The sequence below is a fragment of the Lutjanus erythropterus genome, chromosome 9 (genome assembly GCF_056507025.1).
Source record: "Lutjanus erythropterus isolate fLutEry1 chromosome 9, fLutEry1.hap2, whole genome shotgun sequence".
Classification (NCBI taxonomy): domain Eukaryota; kingdom Metazoa; phylum Chordata; class Actinopteri; order Lutjaniformes; family Lutjanidae; genus Lutjanus; species Lutjanus erythropterus.
In genome coordinates this window covers 19,834,903-19,858,697 of record NC_139325.1, presented here as the reverse complement: position 1 = coordinate 19,858,697, position 23,795 = coordinate 19,834,903, and the positions used below count along the sequence as shown (strand labels likewise).

At 38.6% G+C, this 23,795-nt stretch overlaps 1 long non-coding RNA gene across 1 annotated transcript in view; it reads left to right on the top strand.

The window, feature by feature from the left end:
* The first annotated feature begins 8,651 nt into the window (after positions 1–8,651).
* Positions 8,652–23,795, top strand: part of LOC146321313 (uncharacterized) — a 31,288-nt gene continuing 16,144 nt past the window's right edge. Inside the window, exons 1-2 of the long non-coding RNA XR_014771396.1 lie at positions 8,652–9,124; positions 22,470–22,530. This is a non-coding gene — a long non-coding RNA (uncharacterized LOC146321313). The remainder of the gene's footprint in view (positions 9,125–22,469; positions 22,531–23,795) is intronic.

The window sequence follows — 23,795 nt, the reverse complement described above, 5'->3', positions numbered from 1 at the left end:
CTCCTTCATAAAAATGAGACAAAATAAGTGCATTTAGACAGTTTTTTCCTTTCATCAGTAAAACAATATACACATTTTAAATGCTGTATAAAAAGCATACTGCAGATATTAATCTTAAAATTTTCCCCCATAGTATTTTATTTATTTGGGGATAAAAAAAAAAATCTCATGGTACCCACCTGTGGATCTTAACCCAGTCTTTTGGAATGACTGATGTAGAGAATCAATAAGCCATTTCTCCTAGACATTTACCAGACAACAGCGTTTAAAAAAAAAGTAATGTGATAGTTACAAAATATTAAAAAGTTTTAAGAATTTAAATATGCACAAGTTAAGCACGAGGTAAAGATAAAAACTGTAAAGACAATAAATCATAGACAACAAGAACTGTAATGATAATATGATTACAGTATAGCAGTATAGCATCATATATGCATCATATTTTGTCTATAAGCCAACTGTGTGTTTTGTATATAAGATCTGAATTTTGCAGAGTAGCTGCAAAAAATGTGAAAAGTACTCTAGTTCCCTCTTAAATAAACAGAAATATAAAGTGTCATAAAATTGAAATATTGTAGTAAAATATAAGAACCTCAAAACTTAAGTACAGTGTTTAAGTAAATCTATTTAGTTACTTTCCATCACTGTTTTTTTGGTTATTGATCAGTGTTGCATTTCACTCCAGTCCAGACTAAATTAACCGTTTACTTCTCTTTGTGACCACTAGAGGGCAGGCTAGTTTCTCTTCTCAAATTTCATGCACCTACAGGTAAAATCTTTGTTGCACGTTGCATGTAAAGAACATTGCACTTAAACACAGCAATTACTACTCTTCCTCAGTCTTCATTGCTACAGATTCAAATATCAGCTCTCCTTTTGTTCCTCAATTCCTCCATCCTCTCAAATTCAACCATCATTCCTGTCATTTTTTAAAATGTCTTTTCAAATATCCAGCTACATTTTTACTTAAAATACTGTTTTTGCATTACTTTTATAGGAAGATCTGCAGACTCATATGGTTGCCATTAAAAGTTATCCCTCCTTTTTTCAACACGCACCTGCATGTCACTTCCCTTCCTTTCTTACACACATTTACTCATCAATCCTGTGGTTTCTTTGTTAATCTATTTATATTTTTCTTTTTCTTATCATTTGTTTCGGCCAACAGTTACAGCGGTCTGTTGGTGTCAGTGCAGGTATTTTGAGGACAGTGTGTCAGATCTGTGTGGATTTTTCTTCCCTCCTGCCTCGACTGGTGCACACTCCCTGTCCCAGATGCCAACTCAAGAGTAAGTTATTGCTGTGAGTGTGTGTGCAAGAGATAGAAATAGATAAACAGAGACACAGAGAGACACGAGAGGGGTAGAAAGTGTTGAAGAGTGGGTGTCTTCGGTATCGATTAGCATTGTTTCGACGGCCGATGGAAATTAAATTGCCTTCTCTATCTCTGTTTCCCTACTGTCTCTCTTTCTTTGCTGTTGTTGACCTCCTTCCCACTCCATCTCTTTGTGGTGAGCCTCCGTAGGCAATTCCTCTTAAGTGTAAGACTGATTGCATTACAATGTCTTTAAACAAGCAATTAATTTTCTCAAAGAGTCACAGGTCGTTCTGCTCCTTTCTTTCTGTCTTTGTAATCCTTCTGCACAACTTTCTCCATCTGAAAACTATTGATTTTCCCCCCTCGGTTTGTCATTTGTGCTCCTCAAACACTGGCTGGTACTCTGCTGTGATAATGGGAACCCAAACCGGGACACACACACACACACACACACACACACACACACACACACACACACACACACACCTTTAATGTACATATTGCTCACAAGTGTTCAGATTTTTGTAGATAAGTATTGGAAATGAAAGCACTTGACCTCGAAATGTGATCGTTCTTTTTCAGGAACAGCTTCTCTCTGAACACGTCTGGCGGTATCAATGAAGCCCACACGCATACACCACATGCAGCCTGCTTCGCCTTTAAAAACATATTGATTTCTCTCTTTCGCAGGGAGCTTAATGCGATCGATCGGCCAGGCCCTTTCAAGATCAGCGCCAGTATAAGCATCTCTTCCCCTAACACACATGCTGCCTCTTTCCCCTCAGGTAATGACTGTCCTTGGGCTGGGGGGAATAGTTTGTCTGCATTAAGAGACAGAAGTGTTTCTCGTGGCATCCCGTCCCCCTCCGTCCTCTCTGGTCCTCAGTAATGTGGTTAAGTGTGGAGCATGTATTCGCCTCTTTGACAAAAGGTATGAGCGAATGCAGCACACACCTCCTTTGACCTTTATCATCTGCCCATCCCCCCCCTCCCTCCATCTACCTCCTCTTCCTCCTCCTCCTCTCCTCCTCCTCCTCCTCCTCTCCACCTCTCAGCGGGTCGATACCTATTTGTATTTGCAATGCATTAGACCAGTGCCCTCTTTTTAGATTGAAAAAGTTGGCTTTTCTCAGTTTGGCGCCTTGCAGGCAAATAACACATGTGGACAGAAGTTTTTCATGCGTCATTTACACCTTTTTCTTATATTTTGAAGGCATTTTAAATTAATTGTAATCATAATCATGTGCATGGTTAGGCTGAGAAATAATGAGAGACCCTCAGTACCAGTCACCATAAATAGTCTATATATTTATTATAAAACCATAGAAACTGTGATTCCTCTGCTGCATGTACTTTGGCAGTGGTTTCCCACCGAGGGGTCCAAACCCCTGAAGAGCTGACAAGAAAAATCGAAGGGGTCATGAGATGCTTAACAGGACAGGAAAGACAGAAAGAAAAGGTTCCTGCTTCACTAAATTATGTTTGAGATGGAACTTTCACTCTTGACCTTAAAGACAGCAGCAGCAACAACAACAACAACTAAACAGTGGTTAACAAACCAATCTCAGCTTTTAGGCCAGAAACCTATTGGAAACACACAACACTGACATAAATGTTTAAGTCGATATGGCAAACCTGTCAGCTAAAAGTTGCTTATTTACACATCCGACCACCTGATGAATGTAAATGTCCCTACCAACTCCTGAGGGTAATACAGTGGAGACTGTTTATAGATCAGGGTTATGAACTGCTTATATAGATCAAAAAACTTGGGACAGAATCATTCCTTTATCAATACTGTCTAAATAATTTGCTTATCATTATTTGTGCATCAGTGTTTCTCAAACTTGTTAAATCACATACCACCCCTGAAATTATTTGACTCTCCATATCAACAATATGACTGATTTTAAAATACAGCAGGATAGGCCTACACCATTCAGCTATGGACTGTTAATGCAGGAGGCAGCTTTATTCCCAATAAGGAGATTATTGACTGTTGTCAGCCACAGCTACACTGCCTTCACAGTTTAGCTCGTAACTAATCATGGATGATGTATACATGTGCTACATGGATGATCATGAGTACATAGCAGGCTGATATTGAAACAAAAAATATTACAGAAAGGAAAAAAAACTACTTTATTTTAAAGTATAATCAAGTCACTTACATTGCAGTCTTTATTTTGGTCTTTTCATACCTGCCAACATACAGAGAAAATATTACAGTATTTTTTTTTAAAGTAACTTTACTCCTTTCTGCTTGTGGCTGTCTGATAAATGCTGGTGCTGCATGCATTTTGAAATCATGACAAGATGGTGGCTTTTAGCCATAGTAAATAAAAGGCTACTTAAATCAGACAGCTAGCAAGTAAATGTTTCTTTGAGGGGGAGGGGGGGGTTCATATAATGTCCAGCAGGCGGTGTATAGTAGGGGGGTAACAATTTTGATATTAAATTGAAAATCAATCAAAGTGAGCATTCAGTATTCAAAATCAAAGGCAGAATTTGCAGTTCTCCTGGTATTTTTTTCTTTTTACTCATGCCTTCTTGTGGCATCCAGCATGTGTTCATTTTTTCCCCTTTATTTTATTTGATAGGGACAGAGCAATTTAACATATAGCTGTTGCTAATTTTAAACTCCTGTCCCTAGCCTAACATGACACAGTAAAGCTTACCAAGTCTTATATCACACTTGATACCCTATAAGCTATCTTTTTGAAGAATAATTTAAAAATGTGAATGACTCTGTAGTCTAACTATTGCATGACCATGTGCAAATAAATAAATAAATAAATTGAAATGAAACTAATTGTGACATTATCATAAAAAGTCAAATTTAAATGTGGATTTCTAGAATCCTGACACCACTATGGTATAAAGAAAAAACAAAAACTCAAGAGGCAAATGTAATAATCATCGTTGTGATCAATTTGACCCAGACAGACATGATCACTGTAAGTGGTTTTCACTGCATCTGGCTCCTTCGCTACTAAATGCTTTGTTATGTTCACCAACTAGTTGCTGACTTTGTCTGTCTGTGGTTGGGTGCTGAGCAGGTAGCGTACAGTGAGAACTTCAGAGCTTTATCTTAAAAACAACACGAGTAAAATGCTCATTTGATCCAATAATAATATAAAAATGGTATTGATAGCTGTTAATACTAATTATTGTAATCAAAAAACACACAAATTTGAACATCTACAATTCTAGGACAATAAGGCAAACTCCTCGTGAGATTGTTCCATTTTTGTCTGGTGAAACTGGAGAGTTCCTCCTTTTTTCAGACTCTAAACTAACAAATTAAACGTTCAGAGGAGGGAACAGCCTTACTTCAGTTTTGCGAACGTCCCTTCACTGTTAAGGTTCAAGTGCTGTATATGCATGTCATGTTGACATTTTCCCTCCAAACATGTTTTCTCTGAAGATAAGACAGCCTCACATCCACCCTTATATCTTTTAGATCTGAGGCTTAGACAGGATTAAATCAGCAAGAAAGCCATTTCTCACTAGATTTAATTTGGTTGGTGACTTTTTAATTGCCTACATTTCAGTCCCTGTCCTTGGTTCACATGGCTGCAGTCTAAACACAACATACATTACAGCTTTAACAGTCTTCTAAGTGCATTGGGAATAAACAATACAATACAGCAATGGATAAAGAGTAATGTACAAGTACAAGTAATGGATAAATCCACAACTGTTGTATAAATATTAATTCAACAAACTTCAAGCCATCTACCTTTCAAGTAATTTCCAGCTAAACGTGTGCCTTCTATTAAAAGAGCAAATTGCATTTCCTGGTTTTTAAAATATGTTTAAAGATACCCTCCCTCAAATCCCCCAAATTTCCTCACTGCAGAGGATTTGAAACTCAAGTGTGGATGTAAATTTCCCACTGTTGTATTTAAGAATTTGAGCAAGCAAAAATGCAGGGAAACTCAGGGATTTTCCAGGAGGATTTTTTTCTGTATTATCTCTTTGTGTAACTCAACACTAGGTTTGTAATTTATTTAAATTTTGTAATGTGTGTGAGGGAAAACAGGAAATCCCTAAATACAATTAAATACTCGTCCATTGTCTGTTTATTATTTTTTGTCATGGACAGTAACATGTTGTTAAGTTTGTTGCGGGAAGTGTATTGGAAAATATTCAAAAAATGTGGACCTGTTTCCATCTAAAGGGAAAGTTCAGGGGTTTAAGTGGGGTTGTATGCAGTACTTTTCAACAGTCTACATATTAACTACAGTGGATGACAGAGGACATGGCCCAGTTTGGAGTAGCAACAGTACCACTGTAGGAAACTGAACAATTGGACAGGATCAGCAACAAAATGTATTGTAACTAGCTAATAAAGGCTAAAATTCGAAAAATCTAAAATATCTATATCAGTTTAATTGTATTCTATATTTAGAATATTTTCAGTTCAGTTTTACCTTCCCATCGGACCGTCTTGATGAGGAACTGCCGTTATACAAGCTGTTTTATCACTCTGTCCAAACCAACTGGACTCCACTGGCAAAATGGAGTAATTTCCCCTCATAGTACACAGGAGATACTGTTCTATCACTGCCTTAATTGGTTAGCTTGTTTGTGTTATGTGACTTTGGTATTTTAAAGAGTTAGTTCGGTTTCATCAAAGTCATACAATAACACGAAGAATCTAATCAATGTTATATGACAGTGGTTTTTCATCAGAAAAGGCTGTCTGATAGTAAGGTAAAGTGGTGAAAATGTTTAAGTATAGCATACACTTAAAATGTTCAAGTGGGTCTTTTGTAAGTACCTAAAATACATTTTGCTGATGACCCCTTTGGTAATGCATGGATGGGCTCTGACTGCATCAGAATCCGCATTTGTCATGTCATGATGTATGCATCTGCATAAATCATCCACCCGCCACCCACCAGGATGTATTATTTTCTCTGATGTAAGACCCGCATCTGCACCTCTACTGCTACCCGGAGAATAAATTACCTTTTGAATTATGTTGAGCAGCTTTCCAGGTTATTTCTTTGAGCGTCGTATTGATGTATGAGTGTTTTCTTTAACAATTTACTTTCACGTTTTGAAAGGTGGCTTTCAGTTTTGTTCCCATGCACACAGGAATGTCACTGCAGCAAATATTGTGGGACATTTAAGCAACATAATTTGCAACTGTGGTTATGAATTTGACAGGACAGAGGAAAATCTACAGGTTAAACAGAATTAAATAATCAAAGAAGTTGCGCAGCTGTGCCTTGTGCGTAAATGCACCAACAGCGTGGGGTTATTGGGGTGATGCCTCATGCTATTTCCCACCCGCAGTCCACCCACTGTTAATCAGAATGTTAGTTATTATGACCCGGCTGTCCAACCTCATTGCACACGGTTGTAACTGCGATCTGTGCATCACTGTACCACATTCATATCAGTGCATAGCTTCGCTTCTGTGCTGATACTCCTGTCTGCTTCTCCAAAACCACCTCAAACAACCCCACTTCAAAAAAGCAAATTATCCCTTTCAAGCGTTAGCTATAATTTTATGAAGGCACAGCTATGAAAGCTTGAAGACCTGTTGAGTTTATTCCTTCTCTTTGTCTTTTAAGGTGCCTTTATAAGCCATTTAAATCGTAAATACATTTTTTTGTTACATATTTTGCTTAAAGGTTATAAATCATCCTCCAGTTACACATGACCTTGATGTGAGATGTGTTTATGAACCCAGCGTCTGTTGTGCAAACTTTGGCACTGCATACATAAATGCTCAGGGACTACTTGTATAATGTAGAACAATTTAACATATGCAAGTCTGTGTTGTGCAGGCGTCGGGTGGTTCAGTTTACTGCGTGCCCCCGCTGGCCTGCGATCGAATCCTGCCAGAGCTCCTGACTCCCCTCTGTCTCCCCCTCTGCTGTTTCAACAATTAAATCAGTCAAGGTGAGTAGACAGCCCACTCTCCTTTTACATAAAGAAGAAAATAGACAAACAGATAAAAGCATAAGTTGGTATAATAGTCCACTTTATGACCCAAAACACCAATGAGTTGTCTTATTATGAAACATTTCACCTGTATGTCAGCAGTTGCCATGGAGATTTTGTGCAGATATGTGAGGCTCTGCTTAATGGTCTGACCTTAACCTTGCACTTTCTCAACTGCACGCTTTCATGATGTTACAAACACATGGGGATAATTTATACAGCAAATCAATATTTCAACAGCAGTCTTTTCTCTCACCTTTTTCTGCAAACATATCAAACATTCCAGTCACACTTTATTGTACAGTACATCAATAAGACATAACAAGCTGTACTTTCTGTGACAAATTAGACAACATAAATTAGACAAGACGAGAAGTAGTATGTTCTTTATTAGACAGTAGTAAGCCTTTTATTGTACCCTTATTAGACTTTATTAGAGGGTGATTAGGGACAAATTACAAGACAGTCAGCCTTGGCTACTTTGCCAATTGTATTGTATCAGCCGAAGAAGGTGATTTCACTTTAGTTTACAGTACACCTCTGTTGCAATGTTTCCCTAATTACCCTCCAATAACATCCACAAAGGGTCAAACAGTGGGAAATAATACACTTTAGTTTACAGTACAGTTCTGTTGTAATGTGTCCTTAATTACTTTAATAAAATCTAATAGAGGTCTAATAAAGGGTTTAATACTGTTAGGGGTATGGTTTCAAAATAGGGTACTGTACAGCTTGTAATATGTTATTAGTGTATTGTAAAATGAAGTGCAACCAACATTCCTTTAAGATTGATTCAACTCAATACTACAGTAAGATAACTTGTGCTCTGATGAAAATATGTATTGATGCGTATATGTCGTACATCTTATGTATTTCTTGAACTGATTTCCAAGTCTTCCACTGCCTTGAGCCACCATTTACAAACCTTTTCCCCTCCCCCATCTGCATTTCTCTCTCTGCCCCTTTTCGCCCCGCTGTCCTCCTCTCTCTCTGTCTCTCTCCTGCAAGCTGTGTCTCTTTCCTGTGTGCTGGGGGGCCAGCGGAGGGGAAGTACACAGAGAAGGAAAAGCACACTCTCTGAGTTCAAGTGCACGGGCTTAAAGACACAGCTGGCTCCAACAAAGGGGGAATATGACAAGGGGAAAACAGTCGTAGGAAGACGGAATAATGACCTATTGACAAGGCATTTGTGTACAAGGAGACAGTAGAGGGATCATTTCACAAAAAAGGGGGGAAATTTAAAAAAAATGTGAACGGGAAAACGGAGAAAAAATGTCTCCTCCCCTTTTCCTCTCTCCACGTATACTCCTCCTATTCCCTCCCACCTTCCTTTCTTTCAATCTCTGTCCCTCCCTCTCTCCTCTCCTTCATTCCTACCCTGCATGCATGCACACTCACACACACACACACACACACACACACACACACAGATACACACATACACACACACACACACGATGACTGATGCCTTCTCCGTTTTCTCAGCTCTCCCTGCAGCAGACTTTTGTGTGTTTGTCCTCTCTGCACAGCCGTACGGTGGAACTGGTTCTGCACTGCTTCAGCACAAACGCTGTGAGGAAAAAAAGTACTGATCCTGTACTTTTCCTCACGGCGTTCAGATCCTTTGTCCATAAGGCATGTTTCCCCTTCAAAGTCCCGTGTGCATGGAGGGGTGAAGAAAAGAGCAACGGAGATGAGGCAACAGCGGATAAAAATGTGACGAGACTGAAGTGAAATAGAGATGCAAGGCTGCAAGTCAGGAGGGGAAGGCACTAACTCGAGAGTGAGGAAGAGGGGGCACAGAGGAAGAATCAAGTTGGAATCGGGAAAGAAACGCGGGAAAAGGTAAAAAAAAAAGGGGGGGGGGCTGACCTTTGCGGCATATGCTTTAATTTTCTTATTTTGTGTTATTTAGAAAGAAAAGTCACCATGCACACACATTATTCCCGTCTTATTGTTTTCGCTGTCTTGATTTCTGTGTTCGGCTCTGCTGTGGTTTCTGTTGGTTTGTGTACCTAAAGTCATTTTCCTTCCTCCCACTCCCGCTGGAACATTTTTGCCTTGTTTCCACGCTTCTCCCATAATCCAGCCGTGCCTTTTATCGCCCGTATTTGCTTGACAGAATATCAGTGTTTGTGGAAAGTGCCTCAAATCAGAGTTCATCAAAGACTCAGGCTGGTTTTGGGGCCCAGTTGTGAGGACGAAGGGGAAGGAAGCGTGGGGTCGGGGCACTCACTTTTCTGCCATTACTGTGCGTCGATCACTGTCTTTGTAAGTCTTATTCTGTCAGAGAGTGAATGTTTTTGACCTAGTTTTGGTTCTTGTTAAAAAGATGGCACAAAGTATTTGAATTCTTTGGCCATCATCCTCCCTACTCTGGAATTGACACGTCCCACCCTCTACTTCCCCTTACTGTTTGTTTGTGCTCTCACTATGTGTCCCTGTTACACATGAACAAACCTCATCCGTACGTCTCCCAATGTCCACTAACATCTAACTTAGTCCTCCGAATACCTTCGGGCTTCGTGCCCGGGCAGCTCTCACCTTATCCTCGCTGTCCTGTTTGCTCTCAGCCTCGCCTCCATTGTTTAATATCGACAAGTTACTGTTGTCTCCCACATGTGTGTGTTTGCTCGAGGACCTGTGATATATCCTCATCTATCTTTACATGTTCTTAACAAGCCTGTCCATCTCCATGGAGACCTGATACGAGCTCTCAGTTTCTGTACCCCTGACTGAAACCAACTCACAAAGATACCCAAGTTGTCTCTCTGCCAGGGTGCGCCATTTGGCAGAGGACAGAAAAAGGGTTTTCTTGATCAGGGGATGATGGTAGTCTTGATAGTTGTGGCTTAATACTGGCACTAAAACGCCACACAGCCAACCTTGATGATTGGTGGCTGGTTTGTACTCAAAGACTCGGTTCAGCAAAGGTCGACTAGCAGAGAAGGACAGTCAAACACATACATTTGTTTTTGGTGAAGTTTATATGATTGAATTGAATTTAAAAAAAACGAAGTAGTTTGTCAAACACTAAGTCATTTAATTCCAACTCAGTGTCCTCATTAGGCCTCATTCATGTGCACAAATTTTGTCTTGACTTATACATGGAGTTCAAGCACTCCTTATTCAGCTATTCATGAGGAGATATTCATTCTCAGTCAGTCAAGTGGGTCAGAAAATCTACTTGCCCAAAGTCAAATTTAAGGTGCCTCAGTGCAAATGGTTTTATTAGTGGGTTATTACATAATAACAAAGACTTAAGTTAATTGTCAAGTTTAATCTAGGGCTGCAATGTATATAAAATGTCATAAAATAGTAAAAAAAAATCCAAGGTGATGCCTTTTATAATTGTCTAATACATAAAGATATTCAATTTAATATGATAATAAGCAAAGAAATAACTTTAACAAGTAATCGATTATCAAAATATTTTAATGTTTTGTTTGTTTGTTTTTTACCACAAGTGAGTTGCCAGACTTACTTGTCTGCCATGAGATTTTACTTGCCCCAAGCAAGTGACCAGTACTTATTGTTGGGCCCTATGATGGTGTATTAACTATTTCATTATCAACTAATCTGCCAATTATCTTCTTAATTCATGGACCGAAATGTGAGAATATAGTGAAAAATACCACAGTCTGTTTTCCAAAGCCCAAGCTGATGTCGTCAAGTCGCTTATTTTGTTCAACCAACAGTCCAAAACCCAAAGATATTCAATTTACTATCACAACAGCAAATAGTCACATTTGATGCATGAATGGTTGGCACTTTTGCTATGGAAGTGACTACTATACAGCACACTGACCTTGATGCTTGAATTAGTGGGTATTGTGGTGTTATGCAGCAGTGGGAGCTCGATCTGACACTTTAGCCTGCACAACTCCAAGTGTAGTCACTACAGTTATGTATCCACCGCTCTCAACTGACTGTCTGTCTCCAGTCATCCAAATATACCTGACAGCTGACAGTAGAGCCACAACAATAACTCAATTAACCGATTAGACGACTAATGGACTAATCAAGAAAATTAAAATGAATAGACAGGTAAAATAATTGTTAGTTGCAGCCCTTGTATCAAACTGCTTTTTAAATAGCCTGTTCAGTTTTGTGCAGTTAAAGCTTTAAACCCATGGTTACATTTTCTTTACACGTTCAGATGACTATACAGGAAATAACCTGCTGACACTGGACATAGCTCTGATTATTTGGATATTATTTTATTATGCTGTGTGCATATTCCATGAATCAAATGTTAAGCATTTAAATGGTCTATGATATAATAATACTTAAAGCATATGAGCCATCAAGGCATTCAGTGCATCTCCAATGTGCTACTTCTTCATGACAATACTGAATACTTTGGCAGAAAAATGGGATTACCCTGGTTTATTGTACTGACAGTGAATGTATCAGTTATTTAAAACTCTTCAACTTGATCTGAGCACATCTGAACTTTGGAGTGCAGAGAAAGCTGTTAATGTGTTTGACTTTATAAAACATAGCTCGGCCTTCGCGATCAATTATGTAGCTCTGGCGTGAAAGGGACCGGAAAAGGGCCACACACAACAGGCAGCGGGGCCCGGGCTGGCGTGAAGAGAGAGAACGCGCTTGCACCATGTGACTGTTGTGGATGTACTAACGCTCTCTCACGGTCTGAGTGAGAGCTATTCCCCCTGGATTCAGTGTTCCAGTTGCATCAGTGTTTGTCTGCCTTCTCTAGGACATGGGGCTGAAATGGGGCTGGAGCTGAGAGAGCTCCAACTGGATACCCATCGGGCTTCCCTACTTTATAAGCACAGTGCTGAGAATGTTTTACCAGTTTAAATCTCTGACTGACACGAGGTTCTTCTGTTTTGTTCCAGTTGCAGGTGGAGCACGTCTTGACGTTATTGTCAGTTGCTGGGTGCTATTGATGATTTAGTGTGAGATAGCTGATTTCTGCAGATGATTTTGTCTCTGTCAAGGTGACAAATTTTAGCCAAAAATGAAATGTTGTACTGTATACTCTACAACATTTATCTGACAGCTATAGTTACAAATTATTTACTAAAAATATAATTATCCTCTAAACTATTATGGGCAAATAATGTTTTCGCTGTTATTTTATAAATCTAAGCTTGATATTATACTCAGTATATATATTGTGCAAAGAAGAGATTATTTGAAGTAGAGCTAAACTGATAAATTGACCAGACCGAGACACTGTACAATACTAGTGATTGACAGCAACAATACAGTAATATCAGATATGTTTACAGTAGTATAGAAACAGTGTCATCTTCACATAGTTGGTCACATAGTTTATTTTTCAGCTGTAAAATGTCCCACTCAGCACATATCCTGTTCAGTTTTCTAAAAGATGACATATGAACCAAAATGTCTTTTTTTTTTTTAAATCAACTTTCCTTATTGGTCTCAAAAAGCAGGATCAAAAAAGATATGAAAAACCTTTGTTTCATATCATGCCCTTCTCTTTGTGCCCATATTTCATATCTAATAAATAAGATAATGAAATAAAAATAAAGAAATACATTTTGAAATAGAAGGGCCCTCAGAAAGCACAGACCTCCTCCAAAGCCAATAGTCCAGTCTTCTAAGATATGCAAATCTGCAAGCGCAACCACTATGTATGTCTGAATATTTTTCCAAAACTAAGATCCTGCACCATATTTTGAGACAAAATACTGCTGGCTCTGCATGGATGGATAATCAACAGCAAAGTCATAATGTACCGTATGATTGTAAAAGCTCATGAAACGATTAGCAATTCTTCATGTGTTATGCTATCCCACAGTGACCTTTAAATAGGCTTGAAATTTTAGTTATATTGACTTGGAAAAAAAGTAAGGATAATTTAGACATTACTAATTTCATACATATTGCTGCATTATTTTCTACAGTGATGTTTGAGGTGGCTGTTGTGTTTTGTTGGATGTTAAGTCACAGGACACCATTCACCTTAATTATGACAGGTTTGTGCATTTGCAGCAAAGTTTATTTTGCGATTGACAGTGGCATTGCAGTTCATCTATCTTGCAGTGTTAACACAAGTCAAAAATACTTTGTGTAATTTGTGTACCTGCCAAAGTAACCCATGCACATTTTTCACAGTACTGAAGTAAGTACAGTATTAATAACATTAAATTTCTCTCAGATCACATTCTTCTAAATCATTTCACTCTGCTTACAGCTACATTAAGTAAGTAAGGTTTTTATCTAAATATCTCTTGTCTAAATCTAGAGCAGACATACAGTAGAGGCCCATCCACACAATAGACTCAAAAACAAGATTTGGGAGCAAATCTCAGTCTTTTTTCTAAACGGCAGCAACAGAGCACTTGGTTCAGAAGGAAACTCAGTTTACATTTGTTTGAATATTTTGCTTTTCTTCATCCTCTGGTATCCTTCAGTATAGAGAAATGGTTGGACTGCTTCATTGTTAAATATGACTGTACTAAGTTAAGTTTGCCTACATCATGTTACATGATTTCTGGGTTTTGGAGTGCAGGTCGCTACTCATTTGGTGATGACCACATGTAGACTGTTTCTCTACCAAGTTGAATATAATCACGTTTTTTTCTGTTTCCTTCCATGCACTGCGGTGTTCGAATCTCTTCCAGTAACTGAGTTAATATCAATGAATAGTTTCCTCATGCAGAGGCCAGGTGGCTGCCTTGTACATTCAGATGGAGGCAGAGGTGGTGAGGTGGGGGTTAATATTTGCAGGCTGTAGGAATGTGTTTGGAGTCAGCAGTGAGAATTCCTCAGTTCTGCATTAGTAGGTCTCAGTGTTGACTCTTACCTCTCCAAACTACCTCGATCTCCTCTTCTCCCATGTCTTTCTCCTCCATCTCCCTCTATCACATCCGTCTCACATTTGATCTCCATCTTTGTCACCACGTTCCTGCTCCTGTCTTATTCTTCTTCTTCTGTGTTCTGTCTCAAGTTTTGATCCTCACCATCTCCCCTCTCCTCTCAGGCTCTTTAGATGTCTCACAGACATCTAAAGAGCCTCAGGAGTTGGGGGTTGGGTAAAAAGCGAGAGATAGTGATACTGTGTGTGAGATAATTCCAGCACAGTGCTCTCCATTGCTGGCCTCGTGTCCTCTTCAGTATTTCAGTCATGTATGTTTTATGGAGCAGGTTGGTTCCTGAGGAATTGTGGGCTTTGTTGATGTAATCAGGCATCATCTATTCATATCTTCTCATGAGTTAGTTCAAATGTGGACCAGGAAATAGTCACCGCCTGCCCACACAGTCACTGTCTTCAGAATCATAATCAGGTACCGTAATGCTCAGGTAAAATCAGGACAAGAATCACAAAGACAGAAAACCCACCCTCTTGAAATCATATTTCCAATTTTTCTCAGTGTTAGACTAAGAAAAATGAACATTTGAATTTAGTTAAATATAACTCAATAACCATTTGTTTTTAACTTAGCTTAGCACAAAGACTGGAAACAGGGAATAGATGTATGTATGAAGGAGAACTGACTTTAGCATTGGAGGTGAACCTCAAATCATTCTTATGAAAGCAACTCTGTGGCACATGAAGCCAGTAGGAGTGTAACAACACACTGATCTGGATCACTATATCGATTCAGTGTTCGAGGATCCAATATGATCAATGCAGAGTCAAAGTATTGATCTATATCGTCATCTTTCTGACAGCTTTATTTTGAAATTCCCATGGCATGCAATTTAGCATTTTCTTGTGAGTTGACATAGTTGTTAAATGAACATATGATATTGTCTGATATTCTATTCTAATCTAAATCATACTGAGTCAGACTTTCCTAATGTTATTGGACTGAATGTATCTAATCCTGCTAGTGAAAGAACTCATTTCGTAGGCTTTGCTCAAAATAAATACATAAATAAATTATTTCACGATGTAAGCAAATTGGGAAAAATGTTTTTGGGTTGCTGTGTATCATGTGATGTTGTCATTAGATAGTTTGACCTCTACGTCTATGTGCTTTCATTTATTGGGGGCCTGGACTCTCCAAAGTAACAAAATCTTATTTAACAGATTAAACAGATGTGTGTTAATTAAGGAGCTGCGCTGCTAGATAAATTTTGTTACCCACAAACTTGTTTCAGGTACTTTGTGCTAAGCTAACAGCTAGGTATAGCTTCATTTCTGGCGTACAGACACGAGAGTGATTATGATCTTCTCATCTAAGTCTAAGCGAGAAAGTGAAGTGTAATTCTTTTAACAGATAAAATCAACAACTGTTATTGTATCCAAATAATTGTTTAAAACATTTATCCAGCATATGTGTTGGTCAGCTTGTCAAGTTTTATTCTCTTTTCTGTTAGTGTAAATTGGATATCTTTGGCTTTTGTACTGTTTGTCACACAAAACAAGTAGTATGTAAAGTATTGCTCTGTGAGTTAATGATGGTCATTTTTGACATTTTCAAAGGCTAGTGTTCAAGATTTTCAGGGGGTTAAGTATGTTTTCATCAGTGTATATAGTCACCTGATAATAAGAGTTGTGTGTTTTTTAAGAATGAGCTGTTTACATATAAAGAGGACATGGGTCTTTTTCCACAAAAGCCACCATGTTGCACCACCACGTTTCTACAGTTGCCTGGAACAAATGAACAGAGTTTTGCATTCTCTGTAGGTTCTTCTCACACTTGGACGCACACCGCTAGATGACACTAAATCCTTCACAGTAGTCCTTTAAGTCATCAGCAGAGTTTTTCTCTTTATTTATTATTATTGTGAATTGAATATCGTTGTTGTTTGGACTGTTTGTCCGACAAAACAAGTAATTTGACACCGCCCTGTGAACCAATGATGGGCTTTTTCTTTTTGACATTTTGAGCTTCAACAACTAACAACTGAATAAAAAAATCCAAACAATCATTAGTTGTAGCCCCAAAAAATATATAAATTTGTAGATCAAATGGTTTGAAGTGTCACTACGTCTCCTCTGGCATATTGACGGCAATCACAAGGCTCTTCATTATGCTTTGCAGTGATACACGCCGGGCTCTGCAGTGGCGTCGCAGGTATCAGTTGCTCGCGTCACACAACGACACCCTCGACTGTGCCAGCTCTCTGGTGCCAGACAGAGAGGAGGAGAGGTGGGTATGGTGTGAAGACCAAGGGGAAAAGAAAGATGAAGGCATAAAGAAACAGCCCGTCTGTGAGGTAGAGACAAGTGGGAGAAAAAGCCAGAGAGAAAGCATCTGAGGGAGGAAAGGAAAAAAAGAAGGTGAAGGAGGTGGAGTTGCTCGTGTTTATTGTCTGTCTGCTCAGTGAATCGTTAGAGAATGAATGTTGTGGTTCAGGGCACCAACAGTGACCTCAGCAGCTCTTAAATAATGAAAATTAATCAGTCTGATGGTAAATACACTGGAAAAAATTGTTTTAACTTGAAAAAGTTAGTGTCCAGGCTGCCATAAAATTTTATTTGACTGAATCTGAAAAGGAAAGTTGAAGTAATTTTTAAAAACAAATAAACTTTTCTAGTCAAAAAAAATTGCTAATTGCTAATTCAGATCTGCTTTGGGTTGGGTACCAAAATTCCACACAGCCAGTGCTTCATTTCAGTGCCACACGCCTGAGCTGTCTGTTGAAATAGTTTCCCTCCGATGTGGACATTATAGACACATCACTAAACATGCTCAGGTAACATTACCACAACACTCGCTCTATAGTGGTTCAGGCATCGTTAGGTGCTGGTACAGTTTTAAAAGTATTATTTTAGCACTGATTTAGCAAAAAAACCCAAATTATAGACACTTAAATAAATCAGTTCCTCCAGGAAGTTGTGATGTTGCAGCAATTAACACGCAGTTATTTTGTCCAATCACTGCAACTTTTCTGCAAATTTGACCAATCATTGTAGCTTCCCAAGATCACAGCAGTCCCCCAAACATCATACATATGCATCTCAATGAACCAACTCGTTTTATTATTTATTTATTCATTTTTGTTTTTGTTTTTTTGTTTTTTATCTTGTCATGGGTACTGAAAAGAATATAAAGTTTGTCATTGTTATTGACTTTTGTCAGTGCTTTGTGTGCTTTTATATTTTATAATTTCAGGCTGGCTGTTTTAACTGAGCTTGAGCTACAAATAGATTTAATATCTTTGTAGAATCCCCCAGGTGCACTTCTTCATTTACAAATATGGCATATTTTATCATAATTTTTATAATCCCGAGCCTTGCTTTAAGGTTACTGAAAACACCCAGAACACAGTGTGGTTTTATTCTCCCTGGAACAGGTTGTCTTTGTATTTTAATGAATCATACAAAAAAAAAAAAAAAAAATCACAACTTTTAAAAATATTTTGGGGGCTTTTATGGCTTTTGGTTGATCATCATCACTATCGCAATTCTTTTAGAAAAGTTGTAGTGAAATCAGCATTTTAGGCTGCAACAAAAGCCAGCAGAAGCCTGGAGGGAATGTTTCATGAATTGATTGAACTCTTTAAAGTAAATTAATTCAACTCATCATTTCAAGTCAAAAGGCTTCAAGTTAGAAGAACTCATGTTCAGAAGTAATCAAAGTTGATACTAAAAATGTTTATTTTAATGAACTTGAATAAATAAAACTCAAAAGATTAGCTGATTCCACAAATTTCCTGCCTGATTTTTTATTGTGAATCAACTGGTTGAGGTGAAGTGATGGTCTTGTAAATATTACACGTAAACTTTTACGAGTCAAAGATTCTGTAGTCAGTAGTGGATGTAAAACCTGCCGTCGCCGGCTGTGTCTTTGGTCCATGTAGGTCGTCAGGGTCACATCTGTAAGATGAAAGGAGAGGCTGCGGTTGGTTGCTTCCACAGAGGGATGGAGAGGTCAGGAAGTGGCCCCAGCACAAACACCAGACTCATTGTTCAAGTTCAAGGTAACACTGAATGGGGGTTTCATTCAGTTAGCTCAGCCTCAGCCTCAGCCCGCGTCCTCTGACAAGTTGCTGTTTTTAAAAGGGTCGTAATTAGAGGAAAACACAGCCTTTGGCAATGTCTGACATTGGTGTCGTGCTGTTATAATTGTTAACTAATTATGTCAATTTTATTTATTTAATTATGGGTTTTTGGCGTGGATTGGGCAGAGTGTTGTTGGGTATTTGGTTTAAAAGACTGTCTTTTGAGATATCATGTGTGCACGTGTGTGTCTGTGTGCTCACACGTGGCCAGAGCTCAGGTGTGTCCACCCTCTAACCTCTCAGACAATGAACAAGGTCACAGTCAGAGGGTCAGATGTCAGGGCAGCGTTTCCTCTCCTCCACCTCCTCCCTCCCTCCCTCTCTCCCTCCCTCCCTCCCTCCTCTGTGTTGTGTCTGCTCGGTCGTCAGCTCCTCATTAACTCCTCACAGGGGATTTCCTGTTCGCCTCCTTCACTTCCCCCGTTCCTGTTCAAAATGGAACAGCATATTAGCTCTTTTTACAAAACATGAATAATTAAATCCTTCATGGTTTATTGTGCTGAATATGCAAACTAACTGCCTAAAAGTTGTAGCTACACACGAGGAACGAACACGGCAGTCAGAGCACGACTGAAGCAGCTACAGTGCCAAACCGTTGGGAAGTCGAGGGCTGTAATTGATGACTCTGTGCTCTCAATGAGTGCCGCACACACACACACACACATATATATAAGCACAAACACATAATTCAGAGTCTGACTCACCCCCTATAACAGAAAGTCAATAACAATACAGGAATGATTAATCAGTCCCTCCATGGCCCCTCCCTCTCTGCTCACCACCTTCCACTCTCCCTTCTCAACCCCACTCACCCTCTCTCAGCTTAGTATTGATCTGAATGCATTTGCTTCCCATTTATCCGTAAGCCCCCCTCCCCCCATCACATAAACACTGCGACTGCATCGAGCGGTCACAAAGAACCTTTTACACAGGAGTGTCTCCCGAGCACACACACTCGCAGATGTGTCCACGCGCAGCAACAGCAAACATGCGTGCAGGCGTGCTCGCCATCTGATACACTCTTAGAAATAAAGGTGCTAACAGGAACCATATATGTTTCTTCTGCTTGTCCCCAAAAGAGAACCCTTTTAACCCTATAAAGGTTCCACTTGGAACCCTTTCAGGAATTTCCACCAAGAACCCAACCAGAACTGCAACGATTAATGGATTATTAATTGATTATTAAATTAATCGCCAACTATTTTGATAATCAATCAAATAATCAGTTAATCAGTTTGAGTAATTCTTTAAGACAAAAAGTCAAAATTCCCTGATCTCAGCTTCTTAAATGTCAATATTTTTTGGTTTCTTTACTCTTTTATGAGAGTAAACTGAATATCTTTTGGTTGTGGACAAAACAAGACATTTGGGGACGTCATCTTAGGCTTTGGGAAACTGATTGACATTTTTCACCATTTTTAAAACAAACAACTATTAAACCATTAATTGAGAAAATAATCAACAGATAATTGTTAGTTGCAGCTCTTAACCCAGCATAAAGCGTTATACGAAGAGCCATCTGTGAAAGGTTTCACCCAGAACTTTCCATGATAGGTTCCACAGAGAACCGTTATATGGTGTAATGGTTCCCCCCAGAATCCTCCCTGGAGGCTCGTTCAAGAAACTTTCCACCTTCTTAGGGTGCCATTCAAGGGGTTGTACCAAGAATCATTTCATATTATGGTACAAAAAACCCTTGATGAGTTCTTCAAGGATTTCAACAATCTTTGAAGAACGGTTTCTTCCAAAACTGGATCTTTGGATGAAAAGGGTTCTGGAACCCATAGTCTTACAAACGTGAGAAACCCCTCCCTCAAAAAAGGGTTCTTCAGAAGCAAATTGTTCCGGGTAGAACCTCAGAGCCCCTTTGAAACTCGTATTTCTCAGAGTGTACTCTGATATGTACACTTAAGTGCATTGCATCGTGGGATTTGGTTTGATTATTCTGGAGTGCAAATTAGTCAGGCCTTTTCATAGTGCAGGTGCATTATGCATGTGTGTGTGTGTGTATTTGTGTTTGCATGTTGTGCGCACATTAGCCGAAACACAAGGCAGCATTCTTAGAGGTTTAACTGACAGCTCATTGGACCCCCCTGCTTTCCCCCCTCACCATTCTGGTTGGTGGCACACAGGTTGCCATGACACCAGACTGTTTTGTCTGCCCTTTGACCTCTTTAAGGGGTGCTGTGGTCAATCAGGCATTACATGCGAGGGGCAAATAGAAGGGAGGCGTGGGAGGGGGGATGCATTTCCTCTGTAAAAAATGAGGTCCAAAAGGTTCCTCTATACATCCGCTTTGTACAGAGCAGAAGGTGGGGAGCCTCTCCGAGAAACTTGCCGTGAAACAAAGACACATGTGCACATACAGACATGGCAGCGCTTTGCAAGGGTAAATGAACTAGGCTGGAGCTCCCAGGGGGTGGGGAGTTATTATGCTCATTGTGCAGTCGGCCAGCTAAAGCTGTTTGGCTGCTTCTTTTGAAGTTATATTTATCAAACCGGAGCAGGAGGCTTAGCACTCCAGGCTGGTGCATTGCTTTGTCCACACTGCAGAACGCATGTGTGCACTGAGATGGTTTTCAGATATCGAGATTTAAACACCCTCAAATGTTGAGCTAAACGATCTCAGACAGGAAAAAATAAGCCTTAAACAAAATTGATGTTACACTGTTCCACCACTGATGTCCTGCTACACTGAAACGAAAGCCTCTAATAGAGTTATAATCCACGTAGCAAACAGCAAGTGTTCCCAGTAGCCTTGGTGCTGATCATGTTGGGATAATTTAGTAAATATCCAAACATTTATTAATGGCAGCACTCAAGAAGCAAAGCAAAACATTTAAGCTTTGAGTGCAGCTTTTTAAATGAGGCTAATTATAATATAATAAACTCTGCAGTGTGAATTAGTTCTCCTGTTCTGTATGTCAGAATTATTACAAAAGCTTTATATGGATTCATCTCTCATGTTATTCTATAACGTGGTGATAATTGATAGTCTAATTTGGACTGTTTGATTCTGGCAGTTTATGTATTTCATGATGGACCTTGTTCTATCTATGATGGATGCTTATATCTTTTACATTTCATGAGAGCTGCAGTGATTAGTCGACTAATCCAGTGGTTTTCAAACTGGTGTCCGGGGACCAGCAGGGGTCCTTGAGTGGGTAGTAGGGGGTCCCCAGCAAAAGGAGACATTTTAACTTTTATCACATTTTTTGGAAGTTTTAACAACAAGGGGTGAAATAGCATTTGCTGCTTTAATTGGTTGCAATTTATAGTGATCCTTAGATCATTGATTGACTAATTTAGAGCTGAAATGTTTAATCATTTAACCATTTAGTACCAACTATTTTAAATAATAACTTATTTAAACAAGAAAAATGTCAGCTTCTCTGATGTGATTTTCTGGTTTCTAGTCCTCTGTGACAGTATACTGAATATCTTTGGGTTGTGGACAAAACAAGACTTTTAAAAGGACAACATTTTAGGCTTTAAGAGACATTGTCACCATTTTCTGACATTCAGTTAATTAGTAACAATTAGTTGCAGCCCTATATGACTTTATTATCTTCAAACCTTAAAAAATACTCAACAGGAATTTCTTTAGATAAAATTAAATTTCTCAATTCAGTTCTCTAAAATTGAACTTGTATGTTCCAGTGTGCATCTATTGTGGAGGTCCTTGATATGAAAATTGTTAAAGTAATTTTTCATGCAGAAATGGCAGAAATGGCTTTTCTCTGTTCTGTATTGGTATATGTATTAAACTGGATATCTTTTCCACTGTTTCAATTAATCGATTAATCTAGAAAATAAACAGCAGATTTATTGATAACGCAAATAACTGTTAGTTGCAGCGTCACATTCCATATAACTAAATAATGACAACAAAATACTTACATTCGATATAAGGTGATTATACTACAGTAAGAGTGGAAATCCTGAACTGTGTTTGCACATCTGTGACATCATCTGTGAATAATCTGAGCAAGATTAAACACAATACTATTCTTAGTTATTACAAAATTAGTCTAAACGTGACTGTGCATGTTACATTTTGGTTCTGCAGAGCAGCTCATGGGTACGTCGGTAGCTTTTCATGGCCCTTGTCTGGTGACACTTCAGCTGTTGCAGAGATTGAACCTGTGACCTCTTGGTTAAACAGTCTTTCTATTTACGAGGCCAGCCTGCCTCCCTCTAACCTCTGTGTGTGTGTTTTTTGTGTGTGTTTCAGTCGGCCTCCGCTTCATGTCTGAGGAACGCCTGGCACACTTTGACAAGGAACTGGTCTTAAGGTGACAATGTTTTTACTCTATACATTTCAGTTATTCATTCACTCACCTATACACTCACACACATTCACACACCAGTGTCATAAACTATACCTACACATACACATTAACACATGCAGAGAGTCCATTAGTATGATCTGTTTTATTATTTATTTTATTATTTTACATAATTTTAAAATGAGAAAATTCTCTGAGCTTTTTAAATTCAGCTTCTTAAATGTGAATATTTTTGTTTCTTTACTCCTTTAAGGTGTTAAACTGAACACCTTAAGGTTGTGGTTAAAACAAGCCATTTGAGGATGTCATCTTGGGCTCTGGAAACACTTTTTTTCACCATTTTCTGACATTTTATGGACCAGTAGCTGGCAGATTAATCGACAGTAAAATAATCGGTAGTTGCAGCCCTAATTCTGACCTTTCTCATCTTTACTCTCATATTTCTGCAAATATGTAATCATAAACTAAAAAAAGAAAGTACAAAGCAAAATTTGAAAAAAAAGGCAATACAGAAGTAACCAAAAAAATATTTCGATTAAACTGAAATAAACACCACTTGTTTACAGCACCAAAGACTTTGCATTCATACATTTTCTTGAGATGACAGTTGTAGGGAAATTAATTAGTTGATTGTTTACACCAAAAAAAGTCATAAAATAAAATAACAGGGTTCAATACCATTTAAGTATTGTATCCATTCAGCCCAGTATAACTAGAATCTGCTTACTTGCAGCCAGGGATAAAATGTTAAAAAATAAATGTAATTGTTAAAACTTCATCTGATTACCATGGTTTATAAAAAGTCACAGTAAATACTGTCCAGCATCAACCAGAGTTAGTAACATTGTCTCAGACACAGACAAAGCAGCAACGTGGGCTTGTTTTGTGTCTATAAAAACACTGACATCAAAAAGGTTATGATACCATTTCTAATAGTTGAGAGGTTGTCAGATTCAGATTCAGATTCACATTATTTTATCTGAATCTGAATCTCTCTATAACAGTTGTTGATATTGATTTCAGGGTATCCGTTAGTACTTTTTGGACATTTTCAGCACATCCTGATAATAATTTTTGTCACTATAATCATTAAAATTTTATACCGATTCATCTCTACTTTAAGAAAGCTTTAAGGAAAAATGGAAAATGTTTCAGGAAAATGTCAGTTTCTCCAGTTACATATCTCTATATTATATATGTCAGCAAACAATAATAACAGTGTCAGAATGAGAGGCAAAATTGAGAAATCCGAACAACAAAAAAGCTCCAGC